Source organism: Ambystoma mexicanum, chromosome 2p, assembly GCF_040938575.1.
Source record: "Ambystoma mexicanum isolate Mex_15411 chromosome 2p, UKY_AmexF1_1, whole genome shotgun sequence".
NCBI lineage: Eukaryota > Metazoa > Chordata > Amphibia > Caudata > Ambystomatidae > Ambystoma > Ambystoma mexicanum.
The window spans coordinates 513,057,952-513,083,911 of NC_090923.1; the positions used below are offsets into that span (position 1 = coordinate 513,057,952).

The window sequence follows — 25,960 nt, forward strand, 5'->3', positions numbered from 1 at the left end:
AAATACAAAATGGGTCTATAAGGAAATTACTTCTCACCTTTTAATCAATAAAAATAGGAGACACAGAGAATTACATATCTAAGACTGCACCTGTATCTTTGTTATTTTAGCATTCAGTTTTCCCCCATCGTTCTATTCCCAGAATTTGTTTTCCTATGGCAGACACTCTGGGCAATTTGAATTTACATTTGAGGTTTTAATTTACCCTTTTAAGTGCAGCTTCTCATTTGGGGGAAATCAGCTGAAGCTCTTCTCAGCAAGTTCCTCACTCTGTTGCCTGCTTGCAACCCAGGGCTGCTCATCTGTCTCTTTAATGGCTTCTCTCTCAAGCTTGCCTGCAAACAGGTCTCCAAATGTTTCAGCTCGCCCCAGTCATCTCCAGTTTTATCAAGCAAACCTTCAATGTTCACGGCCCCATCTTAATTTCCACTGTAATCCTCCCCATTCTGTGCACATGAATGTATGTATCTTTTGAATCCTCCTCCGTCTTGTGACTACGTGTGGTTTCTCCAGTCACATGATCTGGGCAGGTGAGTTCACTCCTAATGTAAAAATGGCAATTTAGTTTTTTGGCTTAACTTTGGATTTAAAAGTGTGAGAAGAATAAAGTCAGTATGATCGGATTCAGTACATCGATGCACACAATCAAATGTGTGAAAGATTGTTGTGTTTCCTTTTTTTCTCCAAAACTTTCCATGACATTCCACAGAGATGGTATGTGTGGTAAAAAGACACATTGGGCCTCATTACATGGATGGCGGTAAGGGTTTACCGGTACCGGTATTTTACCGGTACCGGTAAATCCTTACCGCCTTACTACGAGGTCCCTTTGCGGGTTGGGGAATTTAACGCCTGCTTTTTGCAGGCGTTAAAAACCAACCCGCAAAGTGACCAGTGGAGCTAATTATGGTACCGCAATTTGCGGTACCGTAATTAGCGCCTTCCCCATTCCCATAGAGCCCTATGTGGCAAAACTGGGAATGGGGAAGGGCAATGGTGGAAGGTTGAATTACCGGCCCGCCAACCATGGAATGGGGCGGTAATTCCCCTTTCCACCAAGGCGGTGCCGGTATATTACCGGCATGAACCATGGCGCTAACAGCGCCATGGTTCACCGCCATACGTGTAATGAGGCCCATTATCTATCGATGTTTTACAACTAGTCCTGTGTTGATTGGAGCGTGCACCACAAAGCTATGATTTTTTTAATGATTAAATATGTTATTGAAATTTGCACACATTACTTTTCTGTAAACAGATGGACTTCTGTGCTTTATTGCTGAGCCCATTCTCAACTTCATACATGAAAGTTTCAAGTTTTCTTCTGCTGACATTTGTGTCCTACAGGATTTTGTGTTGCCAACATCCCCATCACCCAATTTGCCAGTTTGGGCAATACCTGATTAGTAGTGTAACACACTTGCATTCATCTTTACCATGTGTGAGGAGACTACAACATGGAAACTGAAAAACTGACAGTTGAAATGTGGAATGGACCTCTTTTGAACAACCACTGTAACTTCTGTCTAGAACACAATCTCATGCAACTTTTCACTGAAAATGTTGCTCATCCATGACCAATGGTCACCAGGGCGTGAATGGATAACTGACAAAATCCACGGCTTAGTGTAATTCCATGTGAGGAAATAGTTGTGGCATATTCACAAGCATGACAATGTGAGTGTGTCCAGTGACGTGTCTTGTGTGCCCTTGGTACATATCAGTGAATTGGCACTGTAAAGGAATTCTGTATACCCTAATATGTGCTGTAAGATCTATTTCAACCGCACAAATAGACCAATCATTCACCTTCTAGGATGCACAAACTGTAATGGAAGTGACCAAGGATACATCACTGCAGTACTCATGGATGGGTGAGAAGGACCCCAACCGACTGTACTACAACATTTGAAAGCATATTATGTTTTGAGGAAAGCACATATTTATCATGCACACATGACATTCACCTGATTTGGCTGCATAGGTGTCCATGCCTGCCACACCAACCATCTGCTCACTGGTGATGATGCCACTGGTGACCTCTTCAAATGGAGTTAGCTCCTCAAAATGTGGTGATCCACCTACAGTAGCCTGGGCAGAGGCCACATTGCTTCTGAGCTTCTCCTTGATCCAACTATAGAGGTCAGACATCATCTTGTAGGCCTCAACCACAGTGCACCTCTTCACCCCACAGGCATTTGTGAGATTGTGACCTCCTGCCACATCTTCCACAGCTGGGTCACAAGAAAGGTACTGCCAGCCCAATGATACAGGTCGACTTGGTGTCCATCCACAAAATCCGTAAGGATTTTTAGCTCCTAATCAGTGAAGCATTTCTTTCTTGGTGGCCCTTTCTCATTATTCTGTTGCTCTTCATGGAGTGTTCCCTGTGCCTGCTCCCTGTTAGTCCTAGTATGACTTGGTGATACTGGGGCACCTGTAGTCTCAGCACCATGTTTTGCAGGTGGATCATTCTATTGCCCTTGTCCCTGTCCTGATCTTCTCTGTGGAGCCCTCTCACTCATTATGCAATGGGATGGTTGAGTGAAAAAGTTCCCCAAAGCACTATGTAAGGCACATTTATGTGCAACCAAATATTGCTGCCTCCGTGCACACCAGGAATTCCACTCGGTACCCACAAATATCGCTGCATCCACGCACACCAGGAAGTTCACTTGTTACCCCCAAATATCACTGTTTATGCATATGCCAGGAAGTCCACTTGTAACAACCAATTATTGATGCATCCATGCTTTCCAGGAAGTCCACTGGGTACCCCCAAAAGTCTGTGCATGCCAGCAAAAGTAGTTGGAGGTTGGAGGCACTCGTGAGCATGTTATTTACAGCATCATGCATGTATACTTGTGCTGCTTGTGGCACAGCGATTACAGACCTAGGGTCATTCCTCTGATTTTGTCACTGTGTCAAGTGGAGACACACCTGTGCCTTGCTGTTCCTCCTGCCCTGTGCCTATGTATGTCTCTTCCAGCAATGTATTGCCTCCAAACCACTACATCTCCCTCTGACTGGTAGTGTGCCACTGACTGCTGACCACTAGCACTGCCTTGGAGAGCCTGGTATTCCTCCATAGCCTATTATTATGTGGGTCTCCTTTCAGGCTCTGTGACCATCTCATCTGCCATGTAAGGACTTCCAAATAACCTCAATATCACCACCACAGCTCCACAGTACACATAAGGTCAGGGCCCAGGCTCATTCCACCATCCCCAGGTGTACCAATTCAGCTACATCGACCAGCACCCAGGGTGGTGAGGATGAGGGCTGTCAACTTCTCTGCCGCAGATGTTGACATGCTGGGTGAACAGGTCTTGGCTAATTATGATGGATTCCTTTATGGGTCGTTCATTTGGGAATGATGATGGTATCACCTTCACTCATTAGCTGAGACTGACACATGTGTTTGGATGTCTGCTCATGGCAATTTAGTGTATTTGACAACATGACTCAAAATTGGAACCTATCAGGCCACTGAATGACGGGTATACATGGTATGTAATTTTGCCATTTTTTTGTGTTGGGACCAACAAAATTTCTGCCTCAGCAACGGCTGCATGTTCGTGTTGCATGCTTTAATGTTGGTTTGCCAGGGATGCACATTCGATGGAGTTGTTACTATGGTGCTATGAACACATGTGGCCATGTGTCCTTTCCATGGCCGTGCCTGCAGGATACGCTTGGGTCACTACTTCATTGGTATTGTGATGTGAAATTAGTTGTTGTTATGAGTATGTGCATGTCTCATCATTGTGACCTGTCATTTTGCTTTCACTTGTAGGATTGCATTCATTCAGTTTTCCAAGCATGGACTTGTGTTTGTGAGGCAGTTGTTTGTTCACTAATGATGACAGCATGCTACTGACACAATTGTGGAGAGCACACATGCATTGGCACTTATAATTGATTCCTATGTTATACCTTCCCTTTTCATCAGTTGCGGTGGCTAACAAAGAGGGTACAACCTGTGCCGTGGAGCTGCATCACAGGGCAAAGAGCCCCCATTCTGATTTAACTGCTGCTTAGGAGGAGTCCCAGGATACCATCGTCTTGGGGAAAACCTCAGCAGCAGAGCGACGGGATGGTGGTGATGTTGCCACACAGGGCCCTCAAGGCATGGAGACTTCATTGGAGGTGTCATGATTAAGGGAGGAGGAGAAGGAGGAGGATGATGTCATTGCAGGCATGTCCACAGTGTAAGGTGGTGGTAAAGAGGAGGATGTGAAAGTTGCACACCATGCCCCGAGACAGAGGCTGAGCAGTCCACCAAGGATAGGTCAGAATATCCTCCTGTCCTGGGACCATCTGCTTCAGCACTACCCACCGTCACTGATGCCCCCACTTAAACATAGCCTGTACTGCCTGCCAATGAGGCCATCTATGATTCAGCGCTGTCACTGCTGGTGGGTGGCTTGAGGTGGCAGGTGTCTATCCATGATGCTCTTCATGTGGCTCATGAGCTGCTTGTACAGCATCATGGTCAGATGGGCTGCCTCTTGTCCCAACTGGCAACAGAACTGCTTGGCGGTGGCCTCTATTGACAGACCACTACCATGGCCCCCTCCACTGTCGTGTGTCCCTTTAGGATCACTCTGGCCAGCCAGAGCACTGAACTTAAGGCGCTCCTTCTCCTCAGCTCCCAGCTAAGCTGAGAGTATGGTCAAACGGTCTGATATGCAACAGTGAAGCTACCAGCCACTGATTCAGAACCCACAGAACATCTTCTCTTGTCTTTGTGCAGTGCCGAATTTGCTCTAGCTACAATACAAATGATTTACGTGGGCTTAGAAGTTAATCTCCTCCCGATCTCATTTGTCACAGATTTGTTAACCTACAAAACTGTTTGACTTACTCACAAACTCTCGAGGTCTGCCACTCGTCCACAATGTTGCACCTAATGCACAAAAAAGTCAGGGATGCAGAGAGAGAAAGCATTCAGGAAAGGAATAGCTACATAGTATAATAGCATAATATGAATTGCATAATGAAGTGTTATCTATTCATATAACATTTTGCAGTACCAACGTCTCTCAGAGTCAAGAATGACTTATGTTGTAAAAAAGAAGTTTATTTACACATGAAAACCCTCATATATTCTTTCTAGAAAAACACCATTTTCAAACTCTCCAAGTTCACAAAGAAATCAAACACATTTGATTGTCTGCTATATACCAACTCTCATCTTCTATAATCACATCAATCTATATCAATGTCCCAAGCGTACAATTTCAATCACATGGGGCTTTTGTAACACCGAAATCCCAATCCAACCGAACGTGTGCATTAACAGCAAAGTCAAGATATACTGCTCAATTCAAAGCCACACTATGGTTACATAGCTAGAAATTCAAATCAATAACAAATTTCAATGTATATCATCTTCATATTTAATGCAAAACACACATCACTGCATCAATCAAAAAAGACCAGAATAGGAGCACATTGTTCAGTCAAGCAGACCCACATCACTCAAATTTGCATCTCAAAGCAAACACCCCTTGCAATCAGGATCTCAGGAACACAAGATCAGCCTGTTTTAGCAAGCCAGTCAACCAGCCCCTACATGGTTTTTATATGGTATTTGGTATAAAGTTCCTTACCATCAAAACAGATGTCATCCAGTGGCTAGAACTACAGCTTCTACTGATTCTAACATGGAAGTACATAATCTCCTTCCCTCATATGTGTGATTTAGGTAAATATTTTGAGGGGTACCTCCCTTTTAGCAAGTTGCTTTTGGAGCATCTTTGCCATTTTACCTTTTTTCTCTGTTCTTTGCATGTCGCTCTGCAGAATCTTGCTGTGTTATCAATTTAGGAACTAAGTCAAGGACGTGACATCCTATTTGTGTTTTGGTACTGGCTCTCCAGACAGACTGTAGTTTTATTCCCTCAACAATGGAAAATAAAATGGATTGGATTTTACCGCCTACTAGTGCAGTTAAGCACATGGGATTCTTGGACTGACCTGCTTAAAAATATATGTATGATCATGTATGTATGCCTGCAAGTATGAATGAACAAACTGTTTAAAACTGCTAAGCACTTTTCTATAATAAATAGTTGCATGAAAGGCAATGCATAAAACACACGTCAACACTAAGTGGGTGCTTTACAGTCTAGGCTATTATAGACATTTAAGAGCATAACACAATTTGAATATATGTCTGATGTTTGAAGCATTATGGTTGCTATTCTAGATATGTCATGTGGCAGTCTGGACTGCCCTTTATGCATGTTTCACAATGCTGGCTTCAAGGCACTACATTCTGTAAGTCATTTCGCTTTTATTTGGTATTCACCTTCAAGCCTAGCAAACATATATACAATACAGATTGTTGAAACAAATTCAATTCATACATTTAAAAAACAATAATAGAATACAGACATTGTATTCTATAGAATAGAATAGAAAGCAGCAAGTAATTCCAATTACAAAAGCAGAACCAAAGCAAAGTTCAAACGGCATCAGCTGACACTGACCCATTAGCTCCAATTGTAATACCACCTTGTTTTAAGCTTTGTTTCTTTGCAGCCAGGCTCTAAACACGGCAGAAGCTACATGGCAAATGCTGTAGTCTTTCAATATTGTCATTAGATAGAACCACCTCAGACAGGAGGTTGCCCCAAAGATTAACAGAGAATGTAACAATGTTTCTTCATCAAATCCACATAATGGACACTTTGCAGTTTCACCATCCCTCCAAGATAAAGTAAAAAAAATCTACTGGCAATATGCCAAGTGTAAAGTGCAGGGACAAAGATCTCTCAAGAGACAACGATATTATATCTAAATAAGCTTTAAAACCCCACTCAATTCTGTGTTCAAGATATTCTTGGCCCAATTTTTAGTTAGCAGCATCAACAATCAAGGTATCACAGGCTCTCAAATACGTACGTGATTTCAAGCGCTTAGTTTCCTGGAAAAAAAGATGCTGTGGGTTATTCCATAGGTCAATCCTATCCAAGTAGGAAGGGATTGTTTTCACATGTTTAAAAAATGTTAAACTCTAACCACCATTCAGACTCAAAATGCGGGATAACACGTCACAATACTTTTCAAGTCCCTGGGTATTCCAAAATCTAAGCCAGAATAACACTGGCTTTAAAATTATCTGGGCTGCTACAGGAACACAATTGAGTTCTCAATGAACCAGTGCAGAAGAAGGAGCACTGGTGGCTAATAACAACCATTTTTTAAAACACATGTTTTTACAGGAACTCATTCTATCAAAGTTTGAGCAACCCCATAGTTCAGCACCATACAGTGAGGCTGGTAGAGCTTGTTTACGGTATAAACCTAACACTGGAGAAATTTCTCCACTACCATGTTTACAAAAGTAAGACAGGGTGCCACAAGTATGCTTCTTCAATGTGATAACAGATGTGGCTATCTGGGCTCCTGGAAACATACCCCTAGATAGTAATGGGGAGCTTTCTCAATAGCGGCATTCATTCAGCAACAGCAACTTACTTTTGTCAAATGTAGGTTTAAAAACCATTGTTTTAGATGTATCGATTTTCAGGTTTTAAACATAAAGATTTATATTTATCCTGGAAAATATATAATGCCCTTTTTAGTCCCCTTGATATGGTGGCAAGTAGAATGGCATCACTGCGTAAAATAAGATGGGGTATTTTTAGGAAGCCATCCTAAGGGGGTCCTGGCACCCTTGCAGTAGCACATCAATAATCTCCTGTACATATATGTAAATAGGAGGGGTGCCACGACACAACCCTGCCTAACACTTCAAAGGCTTGGGTCATCTCACCACCCGGGCCAGAGCATACTCTTCCTTTATTAGCTGAAAAAAGAGAAGCAATAATTGAGACCAAATGAACAGGAGCATTTGGGGATAACAGGATCTGCCATGAAATATCTCTGGAGATCATGACAAAGGCAGTCCTTAGGTCTAGGAAAACCGAATAGAGGTAAACAAATGTTTTAACACTGTGTACTTCTGAATGAGCATAGAGAGTAAAAAAGAGTTGTCCATTGTGCCCCAATTTGATCTAAGCCCTACCTGAAGTTGATTGATTACACTGTCATGATCGGCCCAATTCTGCAACTGACTTAAGTATTCATTTTGCAAACATTTTGCCAGCAGCGTCTAAAAGAGAGATTAGACCGTAGTTGGCTCACAGGTCCTTACCTCCTTTCTTATAGACTGGCAGGATTGTAGCCATTTGCCAGGAAACAGGGATTTCGCCACTACCATGGATCACATTAAATATTGGACAACACTAGAGTGCAAATATCCACCTCATCCTTAAATAGATCAGCAGGAATTAGGTCCTGTCCGCCGCTTTGCCATTTCTACATTCTACTTGAAGCCTTGTTAGGCTAATTCTGGTGTACAAGTAGTAGGGGATGTCTGACATGTAATAGTATCTCACTCGTTGCTTCTAGCCATGGAGCAGAATGGGTGAAATCCATCTCCCCTAGATGCCATGCACGGTACAATGAAGCACACCCTTTCTCTACATCTACAGTTTCTATTATTACCTTTTATACCTTCTCTCCTTGTATTGTGATACAAATCTTTTTGGGCATATTCAGTGGTACTCACAATGGTACCTAATTAGCGCTCACTTTGTGTTTCCACAATTTGGAGTTCTAATTCTAATAGATATTAGACTTTCTTCACATTATACATTTCGTACTTCTAAAAGCATCACATGCATCTGTCTGACATATGTGTTCTAGACGTGTGTTGTACATTACTCATCAGGCATGAATATGACAAGAAAATAATCTAGATCCCATTGTATACTTTCACTGTGATAGTCCGATTACATTATCTCTCCCCCGACTCTGAGGAGGTTGCACTTAGGATATTTGAAAATACGTTCAGATCAACCACATTCTTGTTGGTTTTAATATTGAGCTCATTCAGTTTACTTGCTATTTGTTTATATGCAGCTTTCCACTTGATACTGTTTCACTCTTAAGATATTAGGAAAGTGGCACATTAGAGAATAGAATTTATTTGATTGATTTAATTTACATGGAATGCCAGGGAACCACTCTATACCATGCTCTGAAAGTGGCACATTAGAGAATAGAATGTATTTGATTGATTTAATTTACATGGAATGCCAGGGAAGCACTCCATACCATGCTCTAGTCGCATACGACACAGCTAGACATCACTAAACAGCTCAAACGTATTGATCAGGTAGTGATTTCCTGAACATTTTGTTTAATCAGACATTTAACTCACCTGAACTGTTGCTGAAGCAGCTCTATTTTTTACAATATGATTGATCAGGGGCGTTGCTAGGGGGAGGCTAAGGGGGCTATAGCCCCTGATCTTGTGGTTGTAGCCCCGGATAGAATCTCAGGAGCTACAGCCAAAAGACTAGCTAGCCCCCAGTCCCAACAGTTCTGACATCAGCTTAGCCCCGGATCTTTTCCAGACCTAGCAACTCCCCTGCGATTGATTATAGAGAAAGCTGGAAAAAGGATATCAGAGTCCTTTTTCAATCTAAAGGTAGCACTGAGCATAACATCAAAACCAATTCAGGAACCAAAAGACTTAGGGGCCGATTCATGGAACAAACGTGCGCCGAAAATCTTCGCGCAAGCAGGCGCAAGCAGGCGCAAGCGGAAAAAAACAGGCGCACGCGCACGCGTGCAATCCATGGAAGTCCCTGCGCGTGTACACCTCAGGATGTGCGCCAAACCCGTGCATGGCGCACAAGTCACTGCAACATCCCGAAAGGCGTGCGCGACGCGCACAGTGAAAGCGCACAACCTCGGCGCATACACCAGAAAGTGGGCGGAACACGGGGCGTAACGCGCGGAATGGGGAACAACGCGCGAAAATAAGGGCATAACTGGGGATGTACTGCAGGGAAGCAGACAGAACGCCCACACGCACTCGAACCACACGTATTCATGGAATCGAATAGGGCAAAGCCACGCACAGCCAACGACACGCACAAGCCAAAACACGTCCGCCACACGAAGGCAGGCGGTAGCGTCCCTGCGCATTACAAAAGTGGCAACATACAGCAATTGGGCCTGTGCGAGCGGGCTACGTGTATTTCAGGGGTTCGCGTGAAGTTCCTCACGCGATCGGGCCTGGGGGAGCGGGCTACGTGTATTTCAGGGGTGCGCGTGAACTTTTTCACGCGATCGGGCCTGGGGGAGCGGGCTACGTGTATTTCAGGGGTTCGCGTGAAGTTTTTCACGCGATCGGGCCTGGGGGCGCGGGCTACGTGTATTTCAGGGGTTCGCGTGAAGTTTCACACGCGATCGGGCCTGGGGGAGCGGGCTAAGTGTATATCAGGGGTTCGCGTGAAGTTTCTCACGCGATCGGGCCTGGGGGAGCGGGCTACGTGTATTTCAGGGGTTCGCGTGAACTTTTTCACGCGATCTGGCCTGGGGGAGCGGGCTACGTGTATTTCAGGGGTGCGCGTGAACTTCTTCACGCGATCGGGCCTGGGGGAGCGGGCTATGTGTATTTCAGGGGTTCGCGTGAAGTTTCACACGCGATCGGGCCTGGGGGAGTGGGCTACGTGTATATCAGGGGTTCGCATGAAGTTTTTCACGCGATCGGGCCTGGGGGAGCGGGCTACGTGTATTTCAGGGGTTCGCGTGAAGTTCCTCACGCGATCGGGCCTGGGGGAGCGGGCTACGTGTATTTCAGGGGTTCGCGTGAAGTTTCTCACGCGATCGGCCCTGGGGGAGCGGGCTACGTGTGTTCCGGGGTGCCGGGAACTTTCACACGCGATTGGTGGAAATCCACGTGTGTTCTGTCATCACGTGCAATGAGGGAAACACCTGCGCGCGTCACGTCACAGACACGCATACGCGCTAAGGGCCTTTGGTCCAATGGAATCGCGTATGCGTGCTGACGCGCTTACGCGCTAAGGGCCTTTCCTCAATTCACACGCTGACGTGCAGAATTGTCACGTGCCAAATCACTCCGTATCAAGCTGGCTACGCGTAAGCACACGGAAGACCACGCACCTGCCCAGAAGGCCGAACTACTGCCCCCCAGAGCCCCGAGCACGCTCCCACCTGCCATCTGCTGCTGCCTGACTGCCTGCTGCCCACGTGCCCTGCCATTTGCTGCCTGCACATCAACCAGGGGTGCTGTTGCTGTGACCACCCCTGCTGGAACCGAAGACTCCCGACTGGGATTCCATCGCTCCACAGCCCAGCCCCAGGACCCAGTTGCCCACCCACTCCTGCCTCTGGGGTTGTCATGTCGGGGCAAACACCATCTGTGACCACTGACAACCTCCGGCCAGAGAGGCAGAGGGGCACCAGCTTCAGTGCCACCGAAGTTGGTGTCCTGGTGGAGCAAGTCCTGGGGCAGTATGATGCCCTCTTCGGAAGTTCCCGCGCCGACAAGGAAGGACGGACTCGGATCTGGACTGACATTGTGACTGCCATCAACGCGGAGGGGGTGGCAGTCCGCGACTTACAACATGTCAGGAAGCGCTGGGAGGACTTCAGGTCCAGGACCCTGAACAAGGCCCGGCGCCTCTTGAAGGCAGCGGATGCGAAGGGGAGCCGGGGCCACTTGTCGGAAGAACAGATGAGGGTCCTGAAACGCATATCCCCAGCGCTCCACGTCCAGGTCCTTGAGAAGCAGACCCGTCTGGAGTCGAGCGGTGAGTGTACATGCATCCTGATTGTGAGCAGTGCGTGTGGTGATTATTCAGTAGTGTGCAGGTTGCACATCTGTTTGTATGGGGTCGAGTATGGGTGGGGGTGTACAGGGCCGTGGGGCTGACACATGCGAGGGCTGTAATGTGTGAGACATGGATGGTGCTTGTGTGTGTAGGCTTGCATGCCAAATGCAGTTGTGTGGGCACACATGTTTGGATGAATGTGTATGTAAGTAGACATGTCCGTGATGTCACGCATGTATGTTGTTTTCGGCTGCATGTATCAGCACTGTGTACATGTGCATGTGTGTGTATTTGACAAGGGTGCAACAGTGATGCAACATGGATGCATGTGACAGCGGTATGTGGAAGCCTGATTGGCAGATGTGACATGGATGCCCGTCTGAACAGTGCGACACTTGGCAGAGGTGTACACATGCATGCAAGTGTGGTGGTGTGTGTACATGTGTGGTGCACTTCCTGTGTTGCATGTGATGTCTGGCTCACCTTTGGCTGCTCATGCTGTTGTATGTGTATGGATGGTGGTGGCAGTTGCGATATTGCTGTGGTATGGCTCATGTGTGCGAGTTGTAATGACGTGTGTTGAGGATTGTGATGACATGTCTGAGGTTTGCCAATGCCACTCATGTACAACTGTCATGTGTGTATGTGTCCATTGTACAGTGCCCTGATGCCTGTGTTTTGTTTCTCCCTGTCTGCAGCGTCAACTGATGAAGAGGGCGGAGAAGGTGCTGTGGAGCACAGCGGCGGGGATCCGACCGCCAGCCGGAGACGCAAGGCCCGGCTCCCCTCCCGTGTTGTCATCTCGTCGGGGAGTGAGGAGTCCGGTGCCGCGTCCCAGGCCGCAGCTGCCGGGGGGAGGTCCAAGAGGCGGAGGTTGGAGTTGGACTCCTCGGCAGCAGAAGGGGCAGCTGGGACCCAACAGGGCCCAAGAGGGGAAGATGGCACAGAGTCATCCAGGTTGGTGGGGGTTTGGTGGAGGAGGAGGCCGTGCAAGCACCAGAGACGGGGTCTGGAGGTGGGGATCCCACTGGTGCTAGTGGTGCAGTGCAGGACCAGGGACAGGAGGCAGCACAGGCCGCTGTGGAGGTGCCTGTGTGCAATCCTGTCCCCGATCCTGTCCCTGCATCATCTTGCACCAGCAGGGATGCCTACGTCCAGACCCGTTTTCAGGCAGGGGATGAGCTCACGTCAACTGGCCTTCCTCTGCCTGCGGACGTGGCTATCCAGGTCCGGGTTGAGCCTGTCCTGGCTGGTGTGGCGTTGCGTCAACGGGCCATGCGAGGTGACCTGCAGTCTTTTCATGGAGAGACTGCACGTCATCTCGAATGGCCCGTTGACCACGTCAGCCTGCTGGGACAGGTCACCCAGGCCGGATTCCTCCGTCTGATGGGGCTTGCTCCGACCCCCTCCTCAACTGGACCCCCTACGCGCCAGTCGTCCTCTGTGCCATCAGTCACCTGGGTGCCCTGTGGAGCTGCCTCTGACGGTGCGGCCAGGCTGGTGGAGGAGGCCTCCCTGCCACAGTCGGGAGTCAGACGTCCAGCAGGGGTGGCCACATCTACGACTGCACCCCAGCCGGCGGAGGATGTGCAGGCAGCAGGAGGCAGTGCACGGGCAGAGGCACAGCAGCAGCAGCAACGTGGTGGGAGCCATGAAGGCTCGGGGCCTTCGACATCGGAGGGCAGGAGGACCCAGGACAGAGAGTGTCTTCCGTGTGGCAGCGGTTGGGCCACGCCATAGATGCGGAGCGGCAGCGGGCAGAAGAGGCACGGCTCACAATGGTCAGGGCGGAGAACTCCCTGCGGAGGGCCCTGAGGCGGGCCGAGTGCCTCGAGGCAATCCGCAGGGGTTTGGAGGTGGAGACGTCGACGGCCCTGCGGACCCTCGGGGCCATGGAGGAGGACCGCCTCCGGGACATTGAGGAGGAGTTCGATGATGCCCTGGCCCGGAACATCCACAAGTGAGCCGTGAAACTAGCCCGCTGCCCTTGTACATAGTTTCTAGGTAGTGTTAGGTTTCATTTTTGTTTTTATTTTATTTGGACCTTTCGGACATTGGCCACATTTTTGTATATAGTTTATTTTATTAGTTAGTGTAGTTAGATAGGTTTCCTTTATTTTGTTGGGATAATGGACCCTGGATTGTTCCCATGTACATAGTTGACAGTTGGATTGTATTTTTTTTTCTATTTTTAACCATGGAGAAATGGCTTTCTTTTTTATTTCCCATTGGATTTTGTTTTGTGGACATTGACTTTGGACATTACTTTGGATTTTTATTTTTGGTTTTGCTTTTTTTGACGGACATGCTTCTTTTAATTTTTGTACATTCACGTTTCTGTTTCTTCATTTTTTATTCTATTGATGTTTCCTTTAATACATATTTTTTTTGGTGAACTTCAATGTGTGGTATCTCATTGGTTTCATGCATTTCATGATATGTGTTTTGAGATTCACTGACACCAATTGGGTGTATGTGAGGGAAATGTGTTTGTTTCGGAACTTGCAATTGGTGTTCTGTGATGTAATTGCAAATTATGAGTGGGTGGATGCAATACTCGGGTGGGTGTTTTGCATTTGGAGGCTGACCATAGGGACCAGGGATCTCGATTGTGATGACATGTTGGCTGGGGAACATGAGTTGGACATGGGTGGGGGCCTGCTGGCAGGTGCCCCACAGTGCTGGGGGGTGGGGTGGTGGGGAACATGAGTTGGACGTGGGTGGGGGCCTGCTGGCAGGTGCCCCACAGTGCTGGGGGGTGGGGGTGGTGGGGAACATGAGTTGGACATGGGTGGGGGCCTGCTGGCAGGTGCCCCACGGTGCTGGGGGGTGGGGGTGGTGGGGAACATGAGTTGGACATGGGTGGGGGCCTGCTGGCATGTGCCCCACAGTGCTGGGGGGTGGGGGTGGTGGGGAACATGAGTTGGACATGGGTGGGGGCCTGCTGGCAGGTGCCACACAGTGCTGGGGGGTGGGGTGGTGGGGAACATGAGTTGGACATGGGCCTGCTGGCAGGTGCCCCACAGTGCTGGGGGGTGGGGGTGGTGGGGAACATGAGTTGGACATGGGTGGGGGCCTGCTGGCAGGTGCCCCACGGTGCTGGGGGGTGGGGGTGGTGGGGAACATGAGTTGGACATGGGTGGGGGCCTGCTGGCAGGTGCCCCACGGTGCTGGGGGGTGGGGGTGGTGGGGAACATGAGTTGGACATGGGTGGTGGTCTGGTGGTGGGTGCCCCTGCACTGCTGGGGGGTGGGGGTGGTGGGAGACATGGGTGGGGCCTGGTGGAGGGTGCCCCTGGTGACTGGGGGTGCAGGGGGACATGCGTTGGTGGGCAGTAGTGCAAGTTGACATGTGGGTTGGCTGGGGTCATGGCCATGGTGGATGGTGTGCCTGCAGGACATGTGCAGGGTATGCCCCTGTGGTGTGAGCCACCTGCAGGGGCCGTGGAGGGTGTAGAGGGAACACCTGGGAGGACCCACACGTGCAATTCACTTCGGGGTGCTCCCCGCGCACCCCTGTAATACACGTACCCTGATGGAATCGCGTGTGGAACTTCCCGCGCACCCCTGGAATACACGTACCCTGCTGAAATCGCGTGTGTAACTTCCCCTGCACCCTGAAATACACATACCCTGCTGATATCGCGTGTGGAACTTCACGCGCACCCCTGATATACACGTACCCTGCAGAAATCGCGTGTGTAACTTCCCCTGCACCCTGAAATACACGTACCCTGCTGATATCGCGTGTGGAACTTCACGCGCACCCCGAAATACACGTACCCTGATGGAATCGCATGTGGAACTTCCCGCGCACCCCTGAGATACGCGTACCCTGCTCGCACGGGCCCAATCGCATGTGGAACTTCCCGCGCACCCCTGAAATACACGTACCCTGCAGAAATCGCGTGTGTAACTTCCCCTGCACCCTGAAATACACGTGCCCTGCTGATATCGCGTGTGGAACTTCACGCGCACCCCTGATTTACACGTACCCTGCGGAAATCGCGTGTGTCACTTCCCCTGCACCCTGAAATACACGTACTCTGCTGATATCGCGTGTGGAACTTCACGCGCACCCCTGAAATACACGTACCCTGCGGAAATCGCGTGTGTAACTTCCCCTGCACCCTGAAATACAGTACCCTGCTGATATCGCGTGTGGAACTTCACGCGCACCCCGAAATACACGTACCCTGATGGAATCGCGTGTGGAACTTCCCGCGCACCCCTGAGATACGCGTACCCTGCTCGCACGGGCCCAATCGCGTGTGGAAATTCCCGCGCACCCCTGAAATACACGTACCCTGCAGAAATCGCGTGTGTAACTTCCCCTGCACCCTGAAATACACGTGCCCTGCTGATATCGCGTGTGGAACTTCACGCGCACCCCTGAAATACACGTACCCTGCTCGCACGGGGCCAATCGCGTGAGGTACTTCCCGCGCACCCCAGTGATACACGTAGCCCGCTTGCTGTGCTGGTACAGGGTTAGCGCAGCCCTTTGCGCTGGATTGGGTATATTGATGGCTATTCCCTGCGCGAGAGGCGTTCTTGGGGGCGTAACTGGCGCTGCTGCAGGGTCGCTGCGCCACTGTGCGCCACGGCTGGTTTTGGTGGCTGGAATCCATGAATACGCTGTGCGCGGAAATGGATTTTAGCGCACGCGGCTGGCGCAGGGATTCGCACGCGCACACTGTGCGCCAGCCGCGTGCGCCACTTGTGCGCTGAATTCTATGAATTACCCCCTTAGTCATAAGTTTGCTTGCCTTGAAAAACTTTTGGGAGAAATCCAAATTAGAAAATACTAACAACATGATCGTATTCCAGAGGACTGAGGTCATGTTTTTTTCCCAATAATGAAAATGAAGAAGATGGAGAAATAAGCAGCAAGTGGGAAGAACATCTTAACAACAGTTCAAGTGGCATGATGTTAATGTCAATAGAGCATGCAGACAAGACTTTAACTGAAGTGGGTGAACAGGCCACAGTTTTAAAAGCAGAAATAGAAATGGTAGATTTACCTGAGGTCATAAGAAAGAACTATGAAATCCTGAATCGCCGAAAAACACACTATCAAGATGGAAACTTATAAAAATGTACAAATTCTTTCGGGACGGACGAGATTACAGGGATGGGAGGGTTTATACGTGTCAGAACAAATGTGTCAATACGACTTATCAGGCAAGCAAAACTCCACCTACCACACCTGTGAGCTCTGATCCTGAAAGTAATGACAAGGAACAATATAATTCAACTCAGAGAGATCTAAGACCCACCACTAGTTCAAGAAGACATACTAGAACCAATTTTGCTGAAGAAGCTAAGAGACATAAATGTGTACATTCTTTGGAGAATAGGAATTATTCCAAGAAAAGAGTGACATTTTTAGTAGCACTCCCAATACAGACAACTATTACAACAAACACCACAGTTGCAAGATGGGCGGTACCAAGAGTATAAGGAATAGAAATAGAACCAGGAGCCAAGATCCAAGAACTGCAACCAGAAAACAACAGAGATAATAATGTAGATGTATTGATGAATCACTCAGACCGCACCTCACCCTTTGCTGAAGGTGTCTAGTTCTGTGGGGTTCCTTGCCAGATGACAAGAATATCATCAATTAATCTTTTCCAAAGCATGACATGATTACCGCTTGGTATGGAATTTGATGATAAGGTGTATGTTGTTTCCAACTGACCCATAAAAAGATTAGAAGTGGTCTGTTCAAATTTGGCACCCATGGCTACCCCGTTGGTTTGTGTATATAATTCTCCATGAAAAAGAAAACAATTATTTCTCAAAGCAAATTCCAACATTTCAATGATCATTTCACAGAATTTGAGATACTACTGTGTGTCTTTGTGTGATTTGTGTGATTCCCTTACCCATGCCCATTTCCTGTATGCTTATGGACAGGTACCACATTCCACAATAAATTGCGCTCTTCTGAGGTGCTTAACAGGACCTCTCCATCGTTTATCGATATCTAATTTGGATCATTGTTTCCAAGAGGACTTTAGAAACCCTGTTTTTTTCATACGTCAAATTAGAAACGATTTAACTTCATATACATTACGTTGCTGGATGCCGAATTCCCAATACTCAATTGGAACAATTCATCAACACCAACACTTTTGTTTATTATAAATTGCTTCATTATCATGCCATCCTAGAATTTCATTTACACAGACAAACACATTTATAGACACTGGGGAAAAACCTATTTACTTTCAGTGTGTTGTCGCTTTTGCGGACACGCTTGACTATGACAACTTTTAACAACATTACTTACACACTGGAATTCCCACGCGGTTGTCTACCGACAGCAGGACATATCCGGACTGCATCTTTACCAGGTACGTTTGAGGTCTATTTTTGAGTACCTCACTGAGTTTCATTTAAACACGAGAACCAAGCCAGTACAATCATAATTTATCGCTTCAGTCACAGGGCCTCATTACACGGTAGGCGGTAAGGGTTTACCGGTACCGGTATTTTACCGGTACCGGTAAACCCTTACCGCCTTACTACGAGGTCCCTTTGCGGGTTGGTACATTAACGCCTGCTTTTAGCAGGTGTTAAAAAATGAACCCGCAAAGGGACCGGGGTGCTAATTACGGTACTGCAATTTGCAGTACCGTAATTAGCGCCTTCCCCATTCCCATTATGCCCTATGGGGCAAAAATGGGAATGGGGAAGGGCAATGGAGGAAGGAGGAATTACCGCCTTCCCAACCTTGGAATAGGGCAGTAATTCCCCTTTCCTCCAAGGCGGTACTGGTAAATTACCGGCATGAACCATGGCGCTAGTAGCGCCATGGTTTACCGCCTACCGTGTAATGAGGCCCATAGTCTTTAATCATATGCTGCACAATTGAAAAAAACCCAAAAAAACAGCAATTTTTTCACACAATTTTTGTTTCATCTCCGCGTCATCAGGCGGAAAAGCGAATGTTTCACTAGCTATGTCACGGAAAAAGTTTACACCACTCTTGTCTTGGGAGGATAGCTCTGGGGCAACGCATTTGTCTTGGAAGCAAGACGGTGTGGAGCAACACAGGGTCAATCCCCTGGTATGCGCTTAGAAACCTCTGGGTGTTAAGTGCATTATAAATAACCAATTACAATTTCTCCAAACTCATACTTTGGACACAGCCAATACTAAATATTGCAAACATTTAGTTCCCAAACCTTACTATAGCTAAGGGTCGATTAAACATGACTTTAGGGATCCACGGGTTTAGCAGTGAGCCTTTTATTTAAGAGGAGTACCCCACTCACTGGCGATCCAAGCATATTTAACATAGCTATTTTACTTTCACAGTTTACCAAGTTCGTAGTAGCAGCATTTGACTTAAGGAACGCCCATTGCAACAGGGTTCGAACACATTCCAAAACATGGTTAGTAATTACAGCTTCAGTTAAAAACGCTAGTAGCCGTAGATGGGACAAATCAAAGGTTCAGGCCAGCATTTAAGTGCTGACTCACACTAGTATGTGTTAACCTGCGATTATCACTAGTTTGACCAGCACACATCACCAAACTTTGCAGTGCCCATTTATCACAAGCATGTTGACATTGGTACCTTCCCCATTTGCATGCATTGTGGGAGCGGTTTTGGGGAGTCACGCCAAGAAGTCAACCTATTTGTCGTAGACATAATATCTATTTCTAATAGGGACTTTCAAATGTTGAACTGGTGTTATCATATAATGTTTTCTTCGGATATATGTTATCACATCTTAAAATTGTTGATTCATTTATAACAATGCTAACATCAGACAATACAATTTATGTTATGAGTTATGTCATGATGTTTTAGGAAACATTAAAAAAATCTTTTATGACAATATTGTGAGCCCTGAGGAAGAGAAAGAATTCTCGAAACACGTGTTGGCTCATTCAGTTCACTTTAATTCATGGCTTAGAAAACCTACCTTGATTTCATAATTAAATTGGTTTAAATATTGAGCTCATTCAGTTTACTTGTTATTTGTTTATATGCAGCTTTCCACTTGATACAACATCACTATTAAGATATTAGGAAAGTGGCACATTTGATACTAGAATGTATATGATTGAACATTCTGCTCAACATTAACAGTGTTAGATGTAACATCTAGATTCACATCGGTGATTGTATAAAAAAAAGGTCAGTTTCCGCCTTTAAATCTTGCAATGAATGCCTACATACATTCTGATTTTCAAGTCCACTATCTCTACTCTGAGAAAATAAATCATCATCAGGCTGGCGTGTGTCTGGATCACCAGTCGCTTTGTCCTCTTCTTCAGGCATATCCATTTGGGGTAGCAGGGCATCTCGTCTCATTCGATTGGTGTACAATCACTCTGCATGGTGGATTTGAATATGGAGGTCCAGTTTGTCTCTGCACACATTTCTACATTACGCTAGACATTTTCTTGACACAACAGGGCAGTTTGGAAGTCCTGCCAACAAGAGTTCTCTGTGGAAGCACCCATCACAAAGCATCACTCCTACAAAATGTCCAGCTTTTCCATGTTCCAAAACCATGATTTAATGGGTACATATGCCATTAATTATGTTTCCACCGACTTCTGTGTGGAATCGTTTCCAGGATGCAGATTTCCCAGCTGCCAAAGAAGGAGCAGCTCTGAGCATTTTAAACCTAGATTGTGCAAGCCTTGGATTGTGCTCCTTTGTCACGGCAAATCTAACAGAATAGAGACATTTTACAAAGCAGGCCTCAATTCAAACAAAGCCTGTCTTGGCTGTTTCAAAAAGAGATGAATCAATGCTTACTGGACTGTTAGTGTCACTTCCTGTCTTCAGAGTCAGCACAGGGTCGGAAGTAGGAAGAGGAAGGTAGGCAGGTTACCACGGTCTTTCCCTAATAAACCATACATTTTCGGCAAAGGTCAAGGACAGGTGTGCAGATGCACTGTCACTGATGTCTTCAGCAATGTCTTCTTGCAGTGGTGGCAACGTGGGGCAGTGTCTTCACGATGGAGGAAGATGCATCAAGCTACTATGGATGGTGATGCTTGTCGGACTAATGCCGGTGTACTAATGACGGTGTAATGAGGGGAGGTCTGACATGTAATGGTATCATTGCTTTGACCCACAGGGCAGAACGGGTGAAATCCCATGACACCTCCTCCTCATCTGTTCCCCAGTTAACCTCAACTAAGTCCTCCATGCCGGCCACCACCATGATGTCCTGTGCCCCTGTCCCACCATTGTGGAGTTTGGATATGCCTGTGTCCCTGGTGGAGGTGAAGTCAGTACCTTGGCAGATGAGGTGATCACAGAGCCTGCCCAGGAGCCTACAGGAGAGCAGGCTGTGGATGGACAATAGGCAATTGATGGCAGTGCAGGTGCTGTACGCCCCCGACATAAAATGGCGTCCAGTCGGAAGGAGTACCTTGTCGGGGTAATTATCCCGGGGGCCGGCAGAGCCGTCCGCGGACCTCGGGCTGGGGAGGCCCCAACTCCTCCCGCGTCCCAGAAGGTGTATGACACGCGCACACCAGGAGCAAGGCAATGACTGCTGTTTATTAGAGTAACGGCAGGGATACGCTTAGTCCGTATGCATCCGGAGAAGCTCTCATCGTTAGTGGGGCTTGCAGGCCCTTTTTACAGCAGTATGATGCGCTACTTGCGTCACCTGGGAAAAATCAACACAACACCTATCGCCACTTCGGATTGGTTCCCTGAGTAGTAGTGTTAGTATATGTCCCCTATAGGGAGAGATATTAGTGGTGGAGGACAGGACAGGTGGTATACTTGGGCTGTCCCTAACAGTTGCTACTTTGGAATTGTTACAAGGGGACCCTTGGTGATTGGCTAGGAGTAATGGTGTCAGTAATAAGCCCCCTGTATTCTGATTGGTTCTCCCACGAGCCCCCAAGCCTGGGACCATCGCTGTTCCCAGCCCGCGGTGTACCTGACATTAGCAACAATGTGCAACTATGTGTTAGTGCGGACAATGGACAGGTCTGCTTATGGGCTGGTGAGCAGGTCTTTCCCATCGCTGTAGGTGGCCATCTTTGCCGCTTCGTTGTTGCAACTGTGTCCCAGACGTGGGACCCTGACGGCTTCTCGTCTCGTAAGCTTGGCATCTTGTCATTTCGGCTTGGTCACGTGTGGGGAGACCGTAGCTGGAGCAGAATTATGAGCCTTAGATTTTGTATTCTGTCTCTGAGGGCTTGGCACCTGCAGGTGTAACCTTGGTGCTGGGCGCGTGGCGTGCGGGTTACAACATTGTGGCCTTGGCTGTGGGCTCTCGTTAGGGGCTCGTTCTGCATGGTCAGCACTTGTATTTTGCTCTGGGAGGGTTTTTGTTTGCGAGGCTCCTGCCTGGGGACTCTTGCTTGCGGCCTACTTGGGCCTAGTTCCTGGGTGGCGGTACATAATCCATAATATGGAGGTCGCGGGGCGACAGATTGTCATGGGCAGCGTTAGATATACATGGTGGTGTCCTCATAGGGATGGGTGGCAAGAAAAGCGTCAGCAAGCATGTACACAAGCTCTTCAGGCATCTTGCGTTTCTGCGGTGCTGTAGAAGGCCTATGTGAAAAATAACAACAATGCATGTCTGTGGGTGTGACAGTCCGCTGCGTCGTAGCACTGAGTATGTTCTTCGTGTGGATTGGTGTGTAAGTGACCAGTGTGCATGGTGGCACATGTGTTCTTGGCTGTTAGCTATGTCGTCATGGCATCTCTAATGATGTGAATACTCATAGCTGTTGTTTTAGTCGAGCTGATCCATGTCGCAGGCATTGGTTTGAGCATGGCGTGCTGGTGGGCATAGTCCTCGTATGTGTAGGTTTTTGAACCAGGGTACTTTGTCATCTGGTAAGTAGATTAACTCTCCTTGTGGGGGGTGTCTGCGCCGTGATCCCCTAGGCCATGGTCTGGATGATATTGGGGGAGGGTGTTATCCCATTCTCCCACTTCATCCTGTGTCACAGACACCTTACCAGGCAGCAGGAGATGTTGTTGGTGAGGGGCCAAAAACGTTTATGGCATAGCTAGCAGGAGGAGGAAAGAAGGTGCATGCATGGTGCAAGTGAGACAGGTTCATTATTGCACCTGCAAGCCTTGGTGTCTTCCCAGGTGGCATTTGTGAGGCAGCAGGATGAGGAGAGGCAGCAGGCACAAGAGGAGGCCATTGTCAGGGCAAGGGCTGAGGCCCGACAGACATTGGCAAAGCATGGCATCCTGGAGGAGTCTTTCAAGGTAGTGGAGACGATTGAGTCAAGGATGAGGGAGGCCCTGCAAGCCCTCTATGAAACATCAGAGGCCCACCTGCAAGAGGCAGATGTTGAAGGGGAATCAGCCTTGGCTGAGGCATAGTCTGAGATTTCTAGACTTAATTTAGTTTATTTTATGTTTCCATGAGGATGATTTTCATTCAATTTGTGTACATAGTTTTTCATGAATACCTAAATATTGTAATATTTAACACCATTGTTTGTCATCTACTTTGTGCCATGGGCAGCATGTCTTGGCTTGCTGGTTTATGCATGCTTTTGTGCGTCTTTGTCCATTTGAATCTTTTGTTTGAACATGATCTCCAAATGAGTATGTCCCATGGCTGTCATGTAGGTTTAGGGTACACTCTGTGGCTCATAGACGTTTGCTGGGGGACATGTGTGCATGCGTCAGGTAAATGTGATGTTTAGTATGATGCCCTCATGGCCAATGTATGTATGTGGACTATGGTAGATGTAGGGAGATGACATGTTGTGTGCTGCTCATGTTTCTCATGTTTATTATGCACATTTGTTATTTGGCTACTTTTGGTGCTTTGAATGATAGTAATTAATGTACATGGTGTGTGTGGGTGTGTCATCCACGTATACTGTGTTAGACATGGCACTTCCTTTGAACATGTTTTCAAGGGTGTTGTATCAAGTTGGGGGTTTGTTTGAGGTGTCTTGCCTATATAGCCATGTGGACATGTGTTTCACAAGTAGGGAAAGGACCATTGCAAGGGATAGGGTAGCAAGGTATGGTGTATAAATTGCCGGGGCATTTCATGTATGATTTTTGTGTATCAGTGTCGCTTGGGTATGTTTTGGATTGTGTGTCTACTGGTGGCGATGTGGGGAGGAATATGGACATGAGAGGTATTTTTTTAATTATGTTTTGAGTCTCTTATTGAAGATGGGTACTCATGTTCTCCAGTTCAGGGATATTTAAGGTATTTGGAGACAGTTCATTCACCTCTGCCCATTCACTTCTCCAGATTTCACATTCTTCTATGTAGTGTTCCGTTATGCTGCCACAGCAGTGTAGGTGGCCTTTTGGCACTTGCTTGTCATGTGGATGTGCTCACACTTCCACAACATATATAGTCTATTGGCATTGGGGATGACAAGAAGCAATGTCATCTCACTTTGATTCACTAGGCTACCCACCTCACATGAGGACTATGTCACCTGAATGTCCAGGGACCAAAGTGTAGCTGCAGAAACAATATGGTTGGCTGTTGCTGTGCAGCTGAGTTTGGGGTCAAGGGAAAACCAATGAAGAATTGACTGTCCGCGATTCGGCATCACTGCTTCCAATTGATCATGTTGGGGAGGATGTCTGCCAGGTGTAGTTCATGGAAAATAAAGACCAGAGGAGTTGTGGAAGGTACGTGCTGCACAGTAAACTGGGCCATGCGTGTTCAAGATGCATAGCTGGCAAGTCTTGTTGCAGTTACAATGATTGCAAGACTATCACAGCCATCGTACTGAACAAGGTCAACTACCCTGTTTGTCACCCAGTAGGCACAGTGAATGGGTGTGGGTATTCATTACTATTGGATATGTGACTGTACCCTTTTCACAACAGGTCATGAGTGTGTGCCAGCATAATGTTCTGTCTGTTCAGCAGCCAATAAGATTGGTACATCTGTGGGAGTACAATTGTTGCGTTCCTAAGTGCAGTGAAGTGTTGTCAAGCAAATTTGTTGCTAAATTACATGAGAGTCGATATGGTCTGCTAAGATGGACTGGGTAGTCATCATGGACCTCTGCAAGCAAGCTGATTCAATGGGTATTCCCTCTTTCATTCAACTCCTGCTGTCAGTACTGTGCACTGAAAGAGTGAGAGTGGGCATTGGGGTAATGTGTATTTGGGGTGGATTATTGTGATATAGCACCTTGTTGTGGCAAGTACTGTGTGGAAGAGGATTGGCTGTATAGTGATGCAGAGTTGGGGGTGCTGATTAGTGGAGGTACTGGGATGGGGAGAATATTGGGTTCTGCCTTAATGTCGGGTGTTGGGGTGCAGATTACTGGAGGTACTGGGATGAGGGAGGACTAGAGGGTTCTGCCTTAATGTAGGGTGTTGGGGTGCAGACCTGTGGAGGTACTCAGGTGTGGGAGGACCTGTGTGTGCTGCCTTGACATAGGCTGTTGGGGCACAGATTAGTGGAGGTACTGGGATTTGGGCAGACTTGTGGATTCTGTCTTAATGTAGGGTGTTGGGGTGCAGATTAGTGGAGGTACTGGGATGTGGAAGGACTTGTGTGTGCTGCACTAATGTAGGGTGTTGGGGCGTAGATTAGTGGAGGAACTGGGACAAGGGAGGACTTGTGGATTCAACCTTAATGTAGGATATTGGGGTGTACAATTGGTGGAGGAATGTAACAATGGAGGACAATGCTAACAACATGAGTGTTTTGCAAATTTGAATTTAAACGTTTAATTTGGTTATTTTTTATTGACTCAAAATATCCACAAATGTTAAGATCAAAAATAGGGTAACATTCATAAACTAATCACATAGTAAAAATAAACAGCACTGCAAAAATGTGAGACTCTTCAAACATTTCTATCGTCCCAATAACATTGGAATGGTTGTTCATAGGGAACTCAGTGAGGAAAGTAAAAAACCTACAGGTCTAACGTCCAAATTATCAGACAGACTATTCAACAATGTAATGCTAACTAAAAGAAAGGTTTCCGCTAATACTAATTAAATAAATAAAAACATTAAGAATTAGTATCCACTGTTTCATAAACAGTGAGAGTAGACTGCACACTAAGGGGCCGATTCATGGAACAAACGTGCGCCGAAAATCTTCGCGCAAGCAGGCGCAAGCGGAAAAAAACAGGTGCACGCGCACACGTGCGATCCATGGAAGTCCCTGCGCATGTTTTCCTCGGGATGTGCGCCAAACCCGTGCATGGCGCACACGTCACTGCAACATCCCGAAAGACGTGCGCGACGCGCACAGTGAAAGCGCACAACCTCGGCGCATACACTAGAAAGTGGGCGGAACACGGGGCGTAACGCGCGGAATGGGGAACAAC

General features: G+C 47.3%; 1 protein-coding gene across 4 annotated transcripts in view; it reads right to left on the reverse strand.

The window, feature by feature from the left end:
• The window catches only part of HRH1 (histamine receptor H1), a 1,870,597-nt gene that overhangs the window by 1,592,049 nt on the left and 252,588 nt on the right, over nucleotides 1-25,960 (reverse strand). The window lies entirely within an intron of this gene.